This window comes from Enhydra lutris, unplaced genomic scaffold (genome assembly GCF_002288905.1).
Source record: "Enhydra lutris kenyoni isolate GAN:26980312 unplaced genomic scaffold, ASM228890v2 scaffoldscaffold16, whole genome shotgun sequence".
In the NCBI taxonomy this organism is placed as follows: Eukaryota; Metazoa; Chordata; class Mammalia; order Carnivora; family Mustelidae; genus Enhydra; species Enhydra lutris.
The window spans coordinates 36801221-36819405 of record NW_019154100.1 but is presented as its reverse complement, the minus strand read 5'-3'; the positions used below and the strand labels follow the sequence as shown (position 1 = coordinate 36819405).

The window sequence follows — 18185 nt, the reverse complement described above, 5'->3', positions numbered from 1 at the left end:
ATAAACAAATAAAAATCTTTAAAAAATAAAAAAAAATTTTTTTTAATTTAAAAAATATTTTAAAATGTTAATTTGTATAGCCTTGAGATTGTTTCAAAAACTTAAAAATGTAATCTCAAATAATAGCACAGGTAAAATATACACATATAAACACACTCATATATATGCATAGGAAGACTAAATGTTAAAACGGTGGGAGTGGTTTTCCATGTAAATGGTCAGAGTTTCAGATCTCTCTAAACTTAGTGAATGCTAGCCAGCAATCTCACATGCATTATTAATAAAACTGCTAGTTTATGCTGATACTTTATATCGTCTTTCAGCTGTGTTATAATTATTAACCACTACTCTACTGACCAAACATAAATGAGAGCTACATTGTGAGATTTCATAACTTGGGTTGATGGATTTACCTAAGACTAAGGATAGTTTTGGTTTTTTTTTTTTTTTTCCTTCCAACATCAAGGAATTAACTGCAGGCATAATGGAGAGGGTTAAGAGCAGAAATTGTGGGTCCAGCAGTAAATCGTGTGAAACTCTAACTCTCCAACTTAGCATCTATGTGATGAGTTTGAAGAGGTAAACTAATCTCTCAGAAGGGCTTGTCAAAGAACTAAATCTGGTAATACATCTATCACATAGTAAATACCCAATAAAATATAGTTATAAATTATGATCTCTGTATCACTCAGAGAAGGCTAATTGCTGTAACAAACAACTGCAACATTTCAGAGGTTTAACAAAAAAATTATGATTTATGTACAGTCTTATGAGAGACAGAAGGGAGGTTCTTCTCTTTTCAGTCACTAGGAACCTACACTCTATTCATTGTGTGTCTCCATCATTTTTGAAGGTATTAGATTCTTTGCACCTAGTTGTCACGCACACACACACACACACACACACACACACACACACAAAACATGTGGCAGGTCTATCCCCTCTTGGTAACTGTAGCAAGTGTTAACACTTTCAGCTCACAGTCCATTGATTAGAATTAATTACATAGTCGAACATAGCTGCAAGGGCTCTGGAAAATGTAAATTAGTGGTAAATGCAGGGTAAAAAGAAATAATGGAGATCATTGAGCATTTATGATCTTTGTCACAATATGCCTTTCTGCTCTCCAAATATCTCTTAATGCCCTTCTTTGCAGAGAAGGCACATCTAGCTATCCCTAAAACAGACAACTCCAAATCTCACGAAGTCACTATACCAGCTCAAAGTCCAGGATTATTGAGAGACAATTCTCTGGGAGTCTTTCATGTTGCTGTACAGCCTGCTTCAGCTTTCGTTCCAAGCTGTCAAGGTAGTTTGTATAGCAAACAAGTTGGGAAGACAGAGATAGTGCCTCTCTCAGGAAAGAAGACACAACTGTTTGATACCCAGAAGAAAAATACAGGTAAATTTTTTTTTTTTTAACAAAATCTTGGCTAGTATTTATTTTTGGGTAGCCTTTGGTTACTGGTAGTTTTCTATTCCTTGAGCTAAATAAAGCAAATAGGTGTTATATTATTCTGTAATATACCTACATATTTATTAACATTTACATAAGCATGTATCTAATTTTTTAAATAAAAATATAAAAAAGTACAGGGGGAAAAATATATATATATACACTCCTCCACAAAAGCCTATCCATATACTGTACTATAATCCACTAGTTAAATGGAAAAACTCCACAAGTTCCTAATAATAAATGCAGAAAAATATGTTGATAATATTCAACCTTTATTCATGATAAATTAAAGCCTATTTATGAACTAGGATTAAAAAATATCATTCTTAATCTATTAAAGTTATTGCCCAAAAATCTCAAGCAAACATTACACTTTAATAGTGAACTGTTGGAAGCCTTTAAACCAAGAACTGAATGAGACAAAGATACTGCCAATCACTGCTCATATAAATATCATACCGAAGGATATAGTTAAGGAAATTAAAGTTAATAGATAAAAAATGAACATAAGTAAATTATCTGTACTTCTTTATACTAGCAAAACAGAAGTGTGATTTTTAAAAAGGGGTCTATTTCACAATAATAGATTAAAATAAAAATATGTGGCTCGGGTTAAATTTAACAAATAATATATGTGAATTCATGAAGAAAATAATAAAATTTTAATGGAAGATATTAAAGAAGCACAAATAAATTGCAAGATGAACTATTAAGTTCAACTAGGTGAAACTGGTATTAAAATGGTTGGTCAAAAATGGTCAAACATTAGGAATTTCACATAGTTCAACTAAATATATCCATGAAGAACAATGTTATGAATTTGACATTTCTCTCAATATCAATTTATAGACTCTCTGTTCCAATCAGAATCCAACACAAGGTAATTCTAAAGTCTACAAAGCTTCAGGGTGCCTGGGTGGCTTCATCTGTTAAGCATCCAGTCTTGATTTTGGTTCAGGTCATGACCTCAGGGTTGTGAGACTGAGCCCTGCACTGGGCTCTGTTCTGGGTGTGGAGTCTGCTTAAGACTTTCTCTCCCTCTGCCCCTCCTCCCTTCCTCTCTCTCTCTCTCTCTCTCTCTCTCTCTCTCTCTCTCCCTCTCTAAAAAAAAAATAATAAAATAAATAAATAAATAAAGTCTACAAAGTTTTAAGACTTTTTAAAAAGACTTTATTTATTTTAGAAAGAAGGAAAGTGAAGAGAACAGGCTTGGGGGGAGAGGCAGAAGGAGCGAGAGAATCCAAAGTAGACTTACCGCTGAGTGTAGAGCCCCACATGGGTCTCAATCTCATGATCCTGAGATTATGACCTGAGATGAAATCAAGAGTCTGACACTTAACCAACTAAGCCACCCAGGCCTTGCAGGAAAAGACTTTTTTAAATAAGAATTTAAAAGGACATTACCTTTACCTCACCAGAAATAATTATAAAATTAAAATAATAAATAAGGAGTAGTATTGGTACATAGATAGGGAAATAGCCAATGGAATAATATTAAGAGTCCAAATACAGACTCCCCAATTTTGCTACCCTTAAATAATCCAAATTGCCTCTTAAATCTTAAAATCCAAATTGCCCCCGAATACCAGCTGAGGAAAGAATGGACTGTTCAGTGAAAAATGGTTGGACAACTCGTTATATATTTGACAAATGATAAGCCTGGATACTACTTCACTATATGCAAAAGTCCAGAAGACAAAAATCTGAAAATATGAAAACAGAACTTTAAAGGTTTTATAAGTAAATAGAGAAGATGTCATGAAATTAAGGTAGGAAAGAATTTGTTAAACAAGATATAAAAAAGTATAGCTCATAAGGAAAAGATCTATACATGTAAAGCCTTCTATTCATCAAAGGCAACATTTTAAAAATGTAATTAAAAGCCACAAATTTTTAACATATAAGACTGGCAAGGGATTTATATACAGATTAAATCAATTACTCTTACAAATGAGGTAAAAAATTCAATCAAATTAAAAATTAGGCAAAACACAAGACCATGCATTTTAGATGAGAAAGGCACACATGACATATAAAAATATGAAAACATGCTCAACTTTATTTGGCTATGGGAAATACAAATCAAAATATCAAATTATCATTTCAAATTGATAAGATTGACAAAACTTTAAATATTTTGCCTATTTCATGTGTTGTTTTTGATATGGTGCATTGGGAACTATTACAGAGAGCCAGCAAGAATGTAAATTGGCAAACCACTTTATAGATAAATTTAAATTCAACCAGTGAAGTTAATGATACGAGTCTAATGGCCCAGCAAGTCTATTCCTACAGATATACCCTTGAGAAATCCTTGCCCAGATGCCCAAGGAGTCATATAAAAGTATGTTCACAGAAGCATTATTTATAATGTCTGAAAAACAAGGAATATTCCAAATGTCCATCATCAACAATGCTTTCCACATACAGTTAAAAAAAACATGCAAAACTAATGTATATTTTAAGGATACACACACACACACACACACACACACACACACACACACACAGCAATTCTTTAAAAAAGCAACTGTATGATAAATACAAAAGTGGAGATCATGATTATCACACAGAAGGGAAGCAAAAGATGAGGGGCAGGGAGTACACACACAGTTTCCCTAGTACTAATAATTCAGTAACCTAGGATGTATGATTATCTATACCATATAAAGGTATTAAAAGATTCCCATTTATGAATAAAATGTTTCATAAAAAATTCTAAGACAGAGAATGAATTACTGCTCAGAAGCCCAAAATGGGTTAGGAGACAATAGTGTCAAATCATTTAAATTAACTAGACATTCTTGGATCTAATAAATCCAGCCTTCTTTGACCATGATTTAAAATCTAGGCCAGCCCTGCCCCTGACATGGCACACAGAAACACTCATGTGTATTTTTTCCACCAAAGATTCTTGAAATATAATCTTAAACTAACTTTATCTACCCTACACGTAAAGCAGCTAGAGAAAGAACAGCAAATAAAGCCTAAACCCAGTAGGAGAATAGAAATAATAAAGATTAGAGCAGAAATCAATGAAAAAGAAACCAAAAAACTAGGAACTGGTTCTTTCAAAGAATTAGTAAGATTGATAAACCTCTGAACCAACTTATCAAAAAGAAAAGAGAAAGGACCCAAATAAATAAAATCGTGAATGAAAGAGAAGAGATCACAACCAATAACAAAGAAATACAAACAATTATAAGTATAATGAGCAACTATATGCTGACAAATTAGACAAAACCAGACGATCCCACCAAGAAGAATTACAGACCAATATCCCTGAGAACACAGATGCAAAATTTCTCACCAAAATACTAGTCAATAGGATCCAACAGTGCATTAAAAGGATTATTCATCACGACTCAGTGGGATTTATTCCTGGACTACAAATTTGGTTCAACATCAGCAAATCAATCAATGGGATCACTACATTGATAAAAGAAAGGACAAGAACCATTTGATCCTCTCAATAGATGCAGAAAAAGCATTTGACAAAGTACAGCATCCTTTCTTGATTAAAACTATTCACAGAGTAGGGACAGAGGAAAACCCTCTATGAAAAACCCACAGCAAGTATCATTATCAATGGGGGAAAACTGAGAGTTTTTCCCCTAAGGTGAGGAACATAGCAGGGATGTCCACTATCACCACTGTAATTCAACACAGTACTAGAAGTCCTAGCCTCAGCAATCAGACAAGAAAAGAAATAAAAGGCATCTGAATTAGCAAAGAAGAAGTCAAACTCTCACTCTTTGCAGATGACATAATATTCTATGTGGAAAACCCAAAATACTCAGTCCCAAAATTGCTAGAACTCATACAGGAATTCAGTAAAGTGTCAGGATATAAAATCAATGCACAGAAATCAGTTGCATTTCTATAGACCAACAATGAGACAGAAGAAAGAGAAATTAAGGATTCAATACCATTTAGAACTGTACCCAAAACCATAAGATACCTAGGAATAAATTCAACAAATTGACAAAGGATTTGTACTCAGGAAACTATAGAATACTCATGAAAGAAACTGAAGAAGACACAAGGAAACGGAAAAACGTTCCATATTCACGGATTGGAACAAGAGATACTGCGAAAATGTCTATGCTGATGAGAGCAATTTACACATCCAATGCAGTCCCTATTAAAATACCATCAACTTTTTACATAGAACTGGAATAAATAATCTTAAAATCTGTATGGAACCAGGAAAGACCCTCAACAGCCACAGGAACATGGAAAAAGAAAACCATAGCTAGTGGCATCACAATTCCAGACTTCAAGCTCTATTACAAAGCTGTAATCATCAAGACAGTATGGTACTGGCACAAAAACAGACACATAGATCAATGGAACAGAATACAGAATCCAGAAATGGGCGCTCAACTCTATGGTCAACTAATACTTGACAAAGCAGGAAAGAATGTCCAATGGAAAAAAAGAGTCTTTTCAACATATGTATTGGGAAAATTGGATGGCCACATGCAGGAGAATGAAACTGAACCATTTTCTTATACCATAGACAAAAATAGACTCAAAATGGATACAAGACCTAAATGTGAGATAGGAATCCATCAAAATCCTTGAGAATACAGACAACAACCTCTTCGACCTCAGGGGCAGCAACTTCTTGCTAGACACATTTCCAAAGGCAAGGGAAACAAAGGCAAAAATGAACTATTGGGACATCATCAGAGAAAAAGCTTTTGCAGAACAAAGGAAACAGTCAACAAAAGCAGAAGACAACCAACAGAATGGGAGAAGATATGTGCAAATGATATAGCAGATAAAGGGCTAGTATTCAAAATCTATAAAGAACTTATCAAACTTAACATTCAAAGAACAAAGAATCCACTCAAGAAATGGGCACAAGGGGCGCCTGGGTGGCTCAGTGGGTTAGGGCCTCTGCCTTCGGCTTGGGTCATGGTCTCAGGGTCCTGGGATCGAGCCCCACATCGGGCTTTCTGCTCGGCGGGGAGCCTGCTTCCCCCTCTCTCTGTCTTTGCCTGCCGCTCTGCCTACTTGTGATCTCTGTCAAATAAATAAATAAAAATTAAAAAAAAGAAAAAAGAAATGGGCACAAGACATGAATAGATATTTCTCCAAAGACATCCAATGGCCAACACACACATGGAAAAGTGAAGTGCTCAACATCACTTGGCATAAGGGAAATACAAATCAAAACCACAATGAGATACCACCTCACACCAGTCAGAATGGCTAAAATTAACAAGTCAGGAAATGACAGATGTTGATGAGATGATGAGAAAGGTGAAACTCTCTTACATTGCTGGTGGGAATGCAAGCTGGTGTAGCCACTCTTGAAAACAGTATGGAGGTTCCTCAGAAAGTTTAAAATAGAGCTACCTTACAACCCAGTAATTGCTCTACTAGGTATTTACCCCAAAGATACAAATGCAGTGATCAAAGGGACACCTGTACCCAATGTTTATAGTAGCAATGTCTGCCACAATAGCCAAACTATGGAAAGAGCCTAGATGTCCATCAACAGATGAATGGATAAAGATGTGGTACACACACACACACACACACACACATACACACACACACACAGGAATATTACACAGCCATCAAAAATGAAATCTTGCCATCTGCAACAACTTGAATGGAACTAGAGGGTATTATGATAAGTGAAATAAGTCAATCAGAGAAAGACAATTACAGGATCTTACTGATATGTGGAATTTAATAAACAAGGCAGAGGATCACAGGGGAAGAGAGGAAAAAATAAAACAAGATGAAATCAGAGAGGGAGACAAACCATAAGGACTCTTAATCTTAGGAAACAAACTCGGGTGGCTGGGTGATAGACACTGGGAAGGATATGTGTTGTGGTGAGTGCTCAGTATTATGTAAGACTGATGAATCACAGACCTGTATCCCTGAAACAGATAATACATTATATGTCAAAAAAAATTTTAAATAAATAAATAAAATGAATTCAGTGATAGAATATTTGAGATGTACTACAATAAATCCAAAGGTAATAGCATAATTGAAATAAGCTGGTCATGAGTTGGTAACTATTAACTAGTTATACATACATCGTAGCTCATTGCTATATGTATACATTTGAAACTTTCCAAAAGAGTTTAAAAAATAAATTCAGTGGCCAAAAATATTTTCTTGCATATACAAAAATTAAGTCAGTCCACTGGCTTTTCTGACTACTTACAGGTAATAAAAAGTAAAAGATCACTTTAAGTCAAAAATACTAACTCATTTCAGAAATTATACTTCTAAGACCCATATAATGATAAAACTTTTATATTATGAAATTTAATCTTCATCTCCCCAGTTATAAGATTCTGCAGGCAAGAGGTCAGCAAATAGGGTAGGATAGTTATGTGGGGTTTTTTACTTTTCTTTTTTTTTTTTTTTTTTTTTAGATTTTATTTATTTGAGAGAGAGAGAGATCACAAGTAGGCAGAGAGGCAGGCAGAGAGAGAGAGGGGGGGAAGCAGGCTCCCTGCTGAGCAGAGAGCCCCATGTGGGGCTCGATCCCAGGACCCTGAGATCATGACCTGAACGGAAGGCAGTGACTTAACCCACTGAGTCACCCAGGCGCCCGGTTTTTTACTTTTCTTATCCATGTGTCTATTTGCAAAAGAGGATTCTGATCTCCCTCAGGTTTGAGTCTAGGGATGAAAGAGAGTAAGAGGGAACAGGAAAATTCTTACTCAACTGGTGCTACATTTAGATGGCTTTGCAGTCCCTGGTATTGCTAGCGTTTAAAACCTACTTTTATAAGGCACTTTTTCTGGGTTTTTTTGGAGGTCCCACTGGGAATGACTACCGCACTGCCCAAGAAGTAGACAGATGCATTTTCCTCTTCCTTCCACACCTCACCTCATCTTGTTTTTTTGCTGGTCCACTCTCTTCTATACAGATCTTTTCAGCTTAAAATGCTACCAGGCTAACCCTCAACCCCTTGTAGCCACCACTCCTTCTGGGAAATACTCATGCTTTTGCTCCAATGAACTCTGAAAGTACATACACCTGTTATTCAGCTCATCTACCAGCCACTGCTCAGATCATGTATAATCCTTGTATTTTTTTTTTTAAAGATTTTATTTATTTGACAGAGAGAAATCACAAGTAGGCAGAGAGGCAGGCAGAGAGAGAGGAGGAAGCAGGCTCCCTGCTGAGCAGAAAGCCCGATGTGGGGCTTGAACCCAGGACCTGGGATCATGACCTGAGCTGAAGGCAGCGGCTTAACCCACTGAGCCACCCAGGCGCCCCTAATCCTTGTATTTTTGAAGAGGAAGTCAAACAGATATCTAGTATTCAACATTGTAGGTAACATTACTAAACTTTCTCACCAGTTTTGTTAAAGGTCCACTCACCAGGCTTAATTATTCCATTCTTACTCTACAGGTCTCAAGAATATAGCTATCTCCAAAGAAATCTTCTTTCTAAACTCACCCTTCTTAATCTCAGTAACATGAACAATAGACAAATTCAGGGCTGCAAAACTTATTTTGAAAATTTCCATGTTGGGATAACCCCACATTGATATGTGGTCTCTTTCAACTTATTATTCTGTTAAAAATTATCCCAGGGGCCAAAGAGACATGTTGAAGCAGTCTTACAGTACTGAGCTAGATGGTCTTTGAAAGATGATGATGAATGGAAAGTAGCCAAAAGAATTAAGATCCATAAGTATCATGATTAAGAAAAAAATGAACCTTCTGGAAACTAAAGCTAAGTGGTAAGAGTTATGTTGATTTCCGGAATTTCTAGAATGGATTATCATATTTTGATTAATATCTAGGCAATAAAATAATGAGAATGAAGAACAGAAGTGGTTTACTACTAACAAATACAAATGTATTTATCCATATTTATCTAAATATAAATCACAGACAATAAAAATAGTTATAGTTATACCATAAAATTAGTAAGGCATTTAGTAATTTCTTTGCTATCAACAATTTTCAGATTAGGATTAATTTATGGGCTAAAAAACAGCACTATGAGATTTTAATTGAATACTTTTTATGAAAAAATGTCAGTTATTAATTATGTCAGTATAGAGGGAAGTCACTCACAGAATATTTTAATACTTTCTCCTATTCAACAATTTAATTAATGATTTATTTAGGCAAAAATACATGAAATATGCAAATACTAAATATTTTTATTTCTTTGTTATGTGTAACTTGCTTTACAACTAAATTACCAATTAAACTTCACTTTTCTTTTTTTTCCTTTTTTTTTCAAAGATTTTTATTTATTTATTTGACAGACAGATCACAAGTGTGCAGAGAAACAGGCAGAGAGAGAGGGGGAAGCAGGCTCCCTGCTGAGCTGAGAGCCCGATGCAGGGCTCAATCCCAGGACCCTGGGATCATGATTTGAGTCAAAGGCAGAGGCTTTAACCCACTGAGCCACCCAGGTGCCCCTGAATTTCACTTTTCTTCATTTATTGTTTAGTCCTTGATCTCTGAAATTTACAATTTAGAATAGCAAATTACCTTAAATAGCAACTATTGACTGATCAGTTTCACAAACATTATTATTAGTCTGTCTTAATAGCCTATATTTCTCAAACATTCTGGAAGTCAAAGGTTTAGCTCAATTATACAGCAACAAGTCCAAATGTCTGGTGGCATAGCAGTCAAGACAAAAAAAAATGAAACCCAGGTCGCCTGGGTGGTTCAATCGGTTAAGCATCTGCCTTCAGCTGAGGTCATGGATGTGCCTTGCATTGGGCTCCATGATCAGCAGGAAGGCTGCTTCTCCTTAAAAAAAAAAAAAAAAGGCTAACTGAACATAATAAAAGTAAATAAATAAACAGAGAAACAAATGAAATCCTGAAAATGAGCCAAGTATTTTAATGAAATGTGTTCCTTCTGGAATTTAAGGTACATGGTACCTGGAATGCCATGTGACACAAGTTCTGTCAAGGATAAACCAAAATAATCAATGATGCTTTCCCCTTTTGTCAGTAAGGTGCTTTTTTCAAAGGCGATCTTACTCTAGTAAATCGAAGACCATATGGCATACAGACTACTAAAGCTAGTTAATTTATTTTTATTGCTCTTTTGAAAATTGACGTATCAGTATTTTATATAGAGCAGATTTTTAGGTGGAAAAAAAAAGGCCATCCTTATTTTCTCTTATCTAATTAATACTATTGGGTGCCTCGGTGGCTCAGTGGGTTAAAGCCTCTGCCTTTGGCTCAGGTCATGATTCCAGGGTCCTGGGATCGAGCCCCACATCGGGCTCTCTGCTCAGCAAGGAGCCTGCTTCTCCCTCTCTCTCTTCCTCTCTGCCTACTTGTGATCTGTCTGTCAAATAAATAAAAACTTTAAAAAAAAATAAAATAGGGATGCCTGGGTGGCTCAGTTGGTTAAGCCGCTGCCTTCGGCTCAGGTCATGATCCCAGTGTCCTGGGATCGAGTCCCACATCGGGCTCCTTGTTCTGTGGGGAGCCTGCTTCTCCCTCTGCCTCTGCCTGCCACTCTGTCTGCCTGTGCTCGTTCTCTCTCCCTCTCTCTCTCTGACAAATAAATAAATAAAATCTTTAAAAAAAAATAAATAAAATAAAATAAAATAAAGGGCTACTTCTCTAAAAAAAAATTATTCCATGAAACCATGCTTATCTTTTGATTTTATAGAATTTAAAGAGTGACTGGGAAAAGAAGATAAAAAATTAAGGCAAAAATAAATTTAAAAGGCAGAAGTGACAATAAGAGAAAGAACATAGAAAAGAAAGCATGAAAAGTAAAATGCTTAAAATTTACTGATAAAAATCATTAGAAGCATCAAAAGAGGAAGAAACAAAACAGAATTGTGTCTTTGCTCTCCCTTTTTCTTTGTATCATACCCAAATCACACAGCTGAGACACTGCTTCTAGATGAATATCAGAAGGGACTCCTATGTCAAATTACCCAGCAACTTGGGTTGTTCTTTTAAGGGGTGGTAACTGTGCTTTTTAAGGTAGCAGACTATATATTCAATTTTGTTCTAATTTAAAATGCAGGGTCCAAAAACACCTCACACTGCATACTTTTTGAAAATAGAAGCATATTATACAGTGAGATCACAGTTCAATTAACATTGAAAAGTGGCATCATTTTAATCAACATTTTCCATCTGACTATCAAAGGGATATGGCTCTGTGTATGTCTATATAAATATATATTATTTCAGTTGGCATTATCTCATTGCATTGGTTAAGTAGCAAAAACAAGAGCTAAAATCATACACTACAAAAGTACACTTAGTTCAAGAACAGAAATTAATAATTCTTACATCAGAGTATTCAAATACCTTTGAAAATCCTAGTCATAGGACCATAACTCATAGCTATAACTTTGGGAAAATCAGAAAAATTACATTAAATAGATAAAAGCCAATATACTCTCATGCATATAAACATCATGTAATGCTATAATCTGGGTTAAGAGCTGGGAATCAGGATCAGCAGGAGTCCTCATGGGGTAAAACTGGCTCTAAACATTATTTGTAGGGTGACCAAAATAAAATATGTTTGTGTTAAATTGTGCTTGACAATAAAGTATATTATAGAAATTTTACCGCTAGACAAAGGAAATTGTTTTAAATTTATGTGTTTGCGGATTTTGAAAGTTCAAAAAGCTACCCCAAATTACAGAATAGATAAGAATGAAGTATCCAGGTAAGATGTTATGTGAAAGATTAATATAATGACTGAGAGATTCGAGTTTTTACACCATAAGATTGTTCGGAAAGCCAAATCTATGATGGGATTAGGGCACAGGGCTTGTCAAAGTTAAATTTAAAAAAACACACACACAAAAAACTTTAGTAATGTAGTCCAGGTGAGGCAAATGGGCTAGCAGGCAGTAAGAGTGTTAGAAAAATGGGCTTTAAATTTCCCAGTCCCTAAGTTCCCTGAAATAAAAGAATACAGAGACAGAGCCTGGGTAAAACCACTAAAATTCATTTCTGCACTTAATTTGATGATGAGCTTGAGGGTGTGGGAGGGAATCTTTGTATATTCTCTAAGTCAAGCTAGAATCTAATGTAACCTGCGCAAAAACTATTAAGGTTTCTGGCTTTGAAACTTTCCAACTTTTCTGACAACAAACCATAATAGTATTGTTTTTGCAGAATACAATCCATATACACTTGGACACATAATACTAAAGAAAGGTTTCATGAAGTACTGCTCACTGTGAGAGAGTATGATTCTGCTTTTGATACCTGACTGCTCACAGCTTCCATAACCCATCATGCCCCCTTTATCTCTTACCTCCACCTAAGCAAATAAGAAAGTTCCCTCCTTTGGAGCTGAGAGGTGTGAGATTTCAAAACCCTCAAGGCCCAGGCTACTTGTGGGAATGTTTGCCACATCTCCACACCCTAACCACCATAAAAACCTCAAGCCATTCTTCTTCTGTGACTCTCTCAAGTTATTTTTAACTGTTTGACTTTTAACTTTTAACTCTGTGTGGGAGCTGCTCTGCTCTCCCAGAAAGCCCATCATGTAAGTAATTATTTTTGCCACTTTCTTGGTGCATGTGTAACATCATGTCTCCACATCTGAACTAAACTTGGGGGCCATACCATCTCTTTAGGGTGACCACAGCATCTACCTAACTATATGTGATGAATTTTCTTATTTTCTATTCATTTTTATGCTATTTCATTTGTAAGAATACTTATCATAGGGGCACCTCAATGGCTCAATCAGTTAAGTGTCTGCCTTCTACTCAGGTCATGATCCAAGGGTCCTGGGATCAAGCCTCAGCCAGGCTCCCTGATCAGTGGGGAGCCTGCTTCTCCCTCTCCCCCACTGCGTGTGCTCTCCCCCCCCCCCGCTCAAATAAATAAATAAGATCTTTAAAGAGATAATACTGATTATAACCTTTTACACTGATAATACAACCCACTAATTGTATTTTATTTAATTACTTAAATTAAATTTAAGTAATTAAATAAAATATATAATTATATTTAATTACTAATTAATTTTCAGTTGAAAATTGTAGTTCAAGACAAAGAATGCACAAAAATTCTGATTCTCAAGATTTTTGGGGTCTTTTGATTTTTAACGTATTATATGAGTGGATAATAATAGGAAAACCTCACATGACAAACATTCTAAGGATGCCATATCTAAGCATAGTCAAGACTCCAGTTCTAACTCACTTCTGTGACTCAAGCCATATTGTTCATATTATGAAGGTGATATATAGCTGTGCTTCTCAAAAGTTCATGATACACCAATCACCTGATGACCTTATAAAAACACAGATTTTCAAACAGTAGGACTAAAGTAGGGGCAAAATTTCTGCGTGTCTAACGATTGTCCAGCTAGTATCAATATTGCCAGTTCACGGAGCACACTCTGAGTAGCAAGGACAAAGGGGATAACTATGGAACTGTAGACATTTGCATTGTCACTCCCCCTATTTCTTTGTCCATACATACACACATATCATCTGAATCATTTGACAGTAGGTTGTAGATATGATGCCCTTTTATCCCTTAAATACGTCAGCGTATAGTTCCTAAAAGTCATGATTATAATCACAATATAATGATCCAATTCAGGAAACTGACATTAAAACAACACTATTATCTAATTTACATTTCTTATTCAGATTTCAGTGGTCCCACTAATGTTCTTTATAGCAAAAGAAACAAATTTATGGTCTAGGATCCAAGCCAATGCATCCAAGCCACATGTTGTGTTTAGCTGTCATTCCTTGTTAGTCTTTTATCTAAAACAGTTCATTGTTCTTCACTTTTTTATCATGTCTTCGACATTTTTAAAGAGTGCAGGTACTTTATTTATGGAATAAATTCAACTTTCTCTGATGTAGTCCCGTAATTCAAGTTAAACATTTTGTTCGGGACACCACAGAAGACATGTACTTTTGGTTAATCATTCTTCAGGAGGCACCTGATACCTATTTATTATTACTAGTAAAGATAATTTTGAGGGGCGCCTGGGTGGCTCAGTGGGTTAAAGCCTCTGCCTTCGGCTCAGGTCATGATCCCAGGGTCCTGGGATCGAGCCCCGCATCAGCTCTCTGCTCAGTGGGGAGCCTGCTACCTCCTCTCTCTCTCTCTTCCTGCCTCTCTGCCTACCTGTGATCTCTATCTGTCAAATAAATAAAATCTTTAAAAAAAAAAAAAGATAATTTTGATAACTTGGTTACAATGGTATCTTTCAGGTTTCTACACTACAGAGTTTTTGAAATTAATACCTATCTTACGGGGAAGCATTAGAGATTTCTGTTTCTTATAAAACTTCCATCCTCTCAATTTAGTAGCTATTAATAACTCTTGTCTAAACAATTATTATTGTGGCACCAAATGCTATTTTTTTTAGGTTTTTATGGGAGTTTTTAATATAAAACAAGAAATTACTAATAGTGATTTAAAAAAGTATGAGAACATATGAATAAAGCTTAGTAGTTTAGAGTTTACTTTTATAAAAGCAAGTTGACAAATACTAAAATGTTATACCTGCATTATGAACATTGTAATATAACACACAACACATCCACTGTTAAATACTGATCTCCCATGCCTGACTTGAATTTAGATATTGAATATATTATATATTACAGAAAGAAACTTTCCAAGTTTTGTCAATGCTTGTGGTATATATACTATGATTCCTCATCAAAATCTGCATGAAATCTAAAAGGCTGGTATTAAAAGTACTTGCTTCTTTTCTTCAATATTCTATAACATGCCAGTTTGGAACAGCCTTCAGATTTTCAGGGCATGAAACATATACAAAGAGAGCACCCCAAAATACGTTTGAACACATTTAGGATAAGTTTGTTTACAATTACAATAGAAATATCTTCAACCTTCGTATCTTTCCATTTTCAGTGAAAAAAAAGTATCCTAAGCAAATAATTTGAGGGCCAAGTTACTTCTCTGTAAAAATGATATATCATGTTGTTCAACTTTTAAACCAAATTCTTAAAAGAATGAAAGTGTGTATTTTATAATCATCAATGCATTCATGTGGTATTAGGAAGATAAAAGAAAACATATAGAAACAAAAATCTCAAACTATCCCAATTACTAAAATGAGGAATTTTCAAATTAAGAAATAACTTTTATTGCTTAGAAAATAAGTTTTACTTTTCATCTCAAACTCACTTTAAATGCTTGACATATAATTCAATACCTAATAAGACTATAGGTAAACTGTTTGATTAATATTGATACGGTGATACTTCTCTGGGCAGACATTTTACACAATAGCTTCCCATTAACGTTGGGAAAAAAAATCACTTGATAATTTTAATCACAATTAATGATTGACTGATTAATGGATTAACAATTTTCTCAGTAATTTAGATGGCATAGATCCAATAAAGGAACCAGTCTGATGATTGCTCAATGTGAAATTCTGTCCATTCATAGTATTAAGCCAAAAATCTACAGACACTCCACTCAGCTGGATTACATGCTTTCATGTACATAATTTCATCAACAAAAAATAGGTACACACTGTTGAGCTTTCTCCTTTTCTTTCTTTCTTTTTTTTTTGTTTTTTTTTTTTGTTGTTGTTTTTAAGAGCAGCCCAGTGATTTTGAGGGTTGGTTAGTACAATACAGAGAACACAGGGGGAAAGCACAAAATGGCACTTAGCAATGCCAGTACTCATCTTATTATGGTCATTAACTAAGGATATTATTACTTTTTGTGTTCTTTGCTTTTCTTTAGAACTTAGTCAAAGCCATAAACTTGCATTTGAGGTGTATATACACAACCTTATGCAAAATACTTCTCATAATTAACATTACATTTTAAAGTACTGGAAAGTGAGTATCTGTGCTGATTTGTATTTTGACTTAATGGAACACTAAGAGAATGCACATTCAACTAGGGAGGGTTATACTGATGATGATAAGGCTCTTAAAGTGAAAAATCTCTTCTTCTCCCTTTGTACTTACCACAGGCTATACAATGTCCTGAGAGGATTCATTATGAGAAAAATGGCAATCACAGCTTTGAAGAACTTGCTTTGGAAGAAACTAATGAGAAAGCAGAATGGAAAGTGAGACTTCATCTTTGTTTTCAAATAAGTGGTCTTAATTTTTCTTTTCTTAAATTTTCTTAAAATTTCTTAATTTTAGAAAAAATTTAAATCAGTTTATTATAAATATATCTAAACCATTAATTTTTGCAGCTTTCAGGTAAAGTCCAGCACTTCGCTTATACAAAGTCTATGAGGAGAGGTCAGTAGAGATCATCTAATCTTAAATCGTGACATCCATTCAAGTCCTTGGCATAATCCCTCACCAGTAAGAGCACAGCATGCCTGGATATGCCACTGGTGATCTTTATTAGAAGTTAGTTTCAAAAACTGGGAGATTTCTGCTACAGTCATGCATTCTTTAACATCTTGTTTATTAGCAAAAATCAGCGATCCAGCTTTCCGTAGGTCCTCGTGGGCTAGTTACAGAAATCTCTAGTTACAGAATAGTTAACTCCTCTCTAGTTACAGAAATCCTTTCTCTGTCTGTACTGTCCACAGCAACTATTACAAACTCTGTGTTAGTACAGTAAGTGTTCCAAGAAGATGGAAGAGATTCTTGGCCACCAATATCCCACATTAGAAAACGTGTATTATTAATCACTATTTCTTCTACATTACTTCCTGTTGTAGGTGATGTATGTACAACTTAATTCATAGAAAACTGGTAAAGGATGGTAGTTTTCCCTGCATTATCCAGCCCAGCAATGATAACTCTGTGCTCCTGGTGATTGAAGAGTCTCCATATCCTGGTGAGGAGAATTCCCATTCTTGGGCAGCGGACCCCCTCCAGCCACCCGGGCCGCCTGGCCTCCGCCGGCTCAGGCTGAAGGGGAGGCAACTGACACACCAGAGCCTCCGCCTCCACTACTGCTGCTGCTCGCATGTTGGCCGCCAGTTCACTTCCTGGGAACCCGAGGGAGGCCGAAGCCCAGGCTGCCCTGCCGCATGTGAGACCCCACCGCTGCCACTGAGCAACTCGCCTGGTCGTAGCGGCATTGTCTGCAACGAGCCTCGTGGGCCACCATCCCCCTCCCAGCTCCCCTTGGGCAGGTGCCCCAAAAGCTGTTTTTTAGTTTCACGTTTCCTGCCTAAATTGATATTTTATTGTAAGGAGCATTTCAAGAGGACAATGCAAGAAATCTGAAAACTGTTTGTAATGTCTCACTTTCTCTCATCAATTATATTATTTAATCATTTAGTAATTGCTTGAGAAATGTATAGCACATAAAGAAGGTAAGTCACTACCATCACTAGGAAATCAACATCACATGGAAAAATTTAAATGCCTTGTATGAAATCACAGGGCAAAAGTATTTAAAAACAACTACAACAATAAGAAACGATCAAACCAAAAAACAAACCAACCAACCAACCAGCAAATGTATGGAGTGATTTTACACTATCAGCCACCTGAGAAAACATGACACTTTGTTGAAGCAACTAGAGTCTTAGGATCTACAAAACAAGGTCATAATGAGGGGGTTCAAGAGTCTGAATCCTTTTATCCAGTTGTATCCTGCATACAGAGTAGCCAACCTTATCTACAGTGGGAAGGTCATTAGATGTGCCCAAAGCAATATTTTCCTTCTTAACACTAAACTAAGTGAGAATTGGTTTACCAAATGTGTGTAATAATTTGTGAAATGCCCAAACCTTTGTATCACTGACCCTGGAGTTTTTCAAAGAATAAAAATCATATC

General features: G+C 35.7%; 1 pseudogene; it reads right to left on the bottom strand.

Moving 5' to 3' along the window:
• Window positions 1-16695: 16695 nt before the first annotated feature.
• LOC111147430 lies at window positions 16696-17251 on the bottom strand (annotated as a pseudogene).
• Between the last annotated feature and the right edge of the window lie 934 nt (window positions 17252-18185).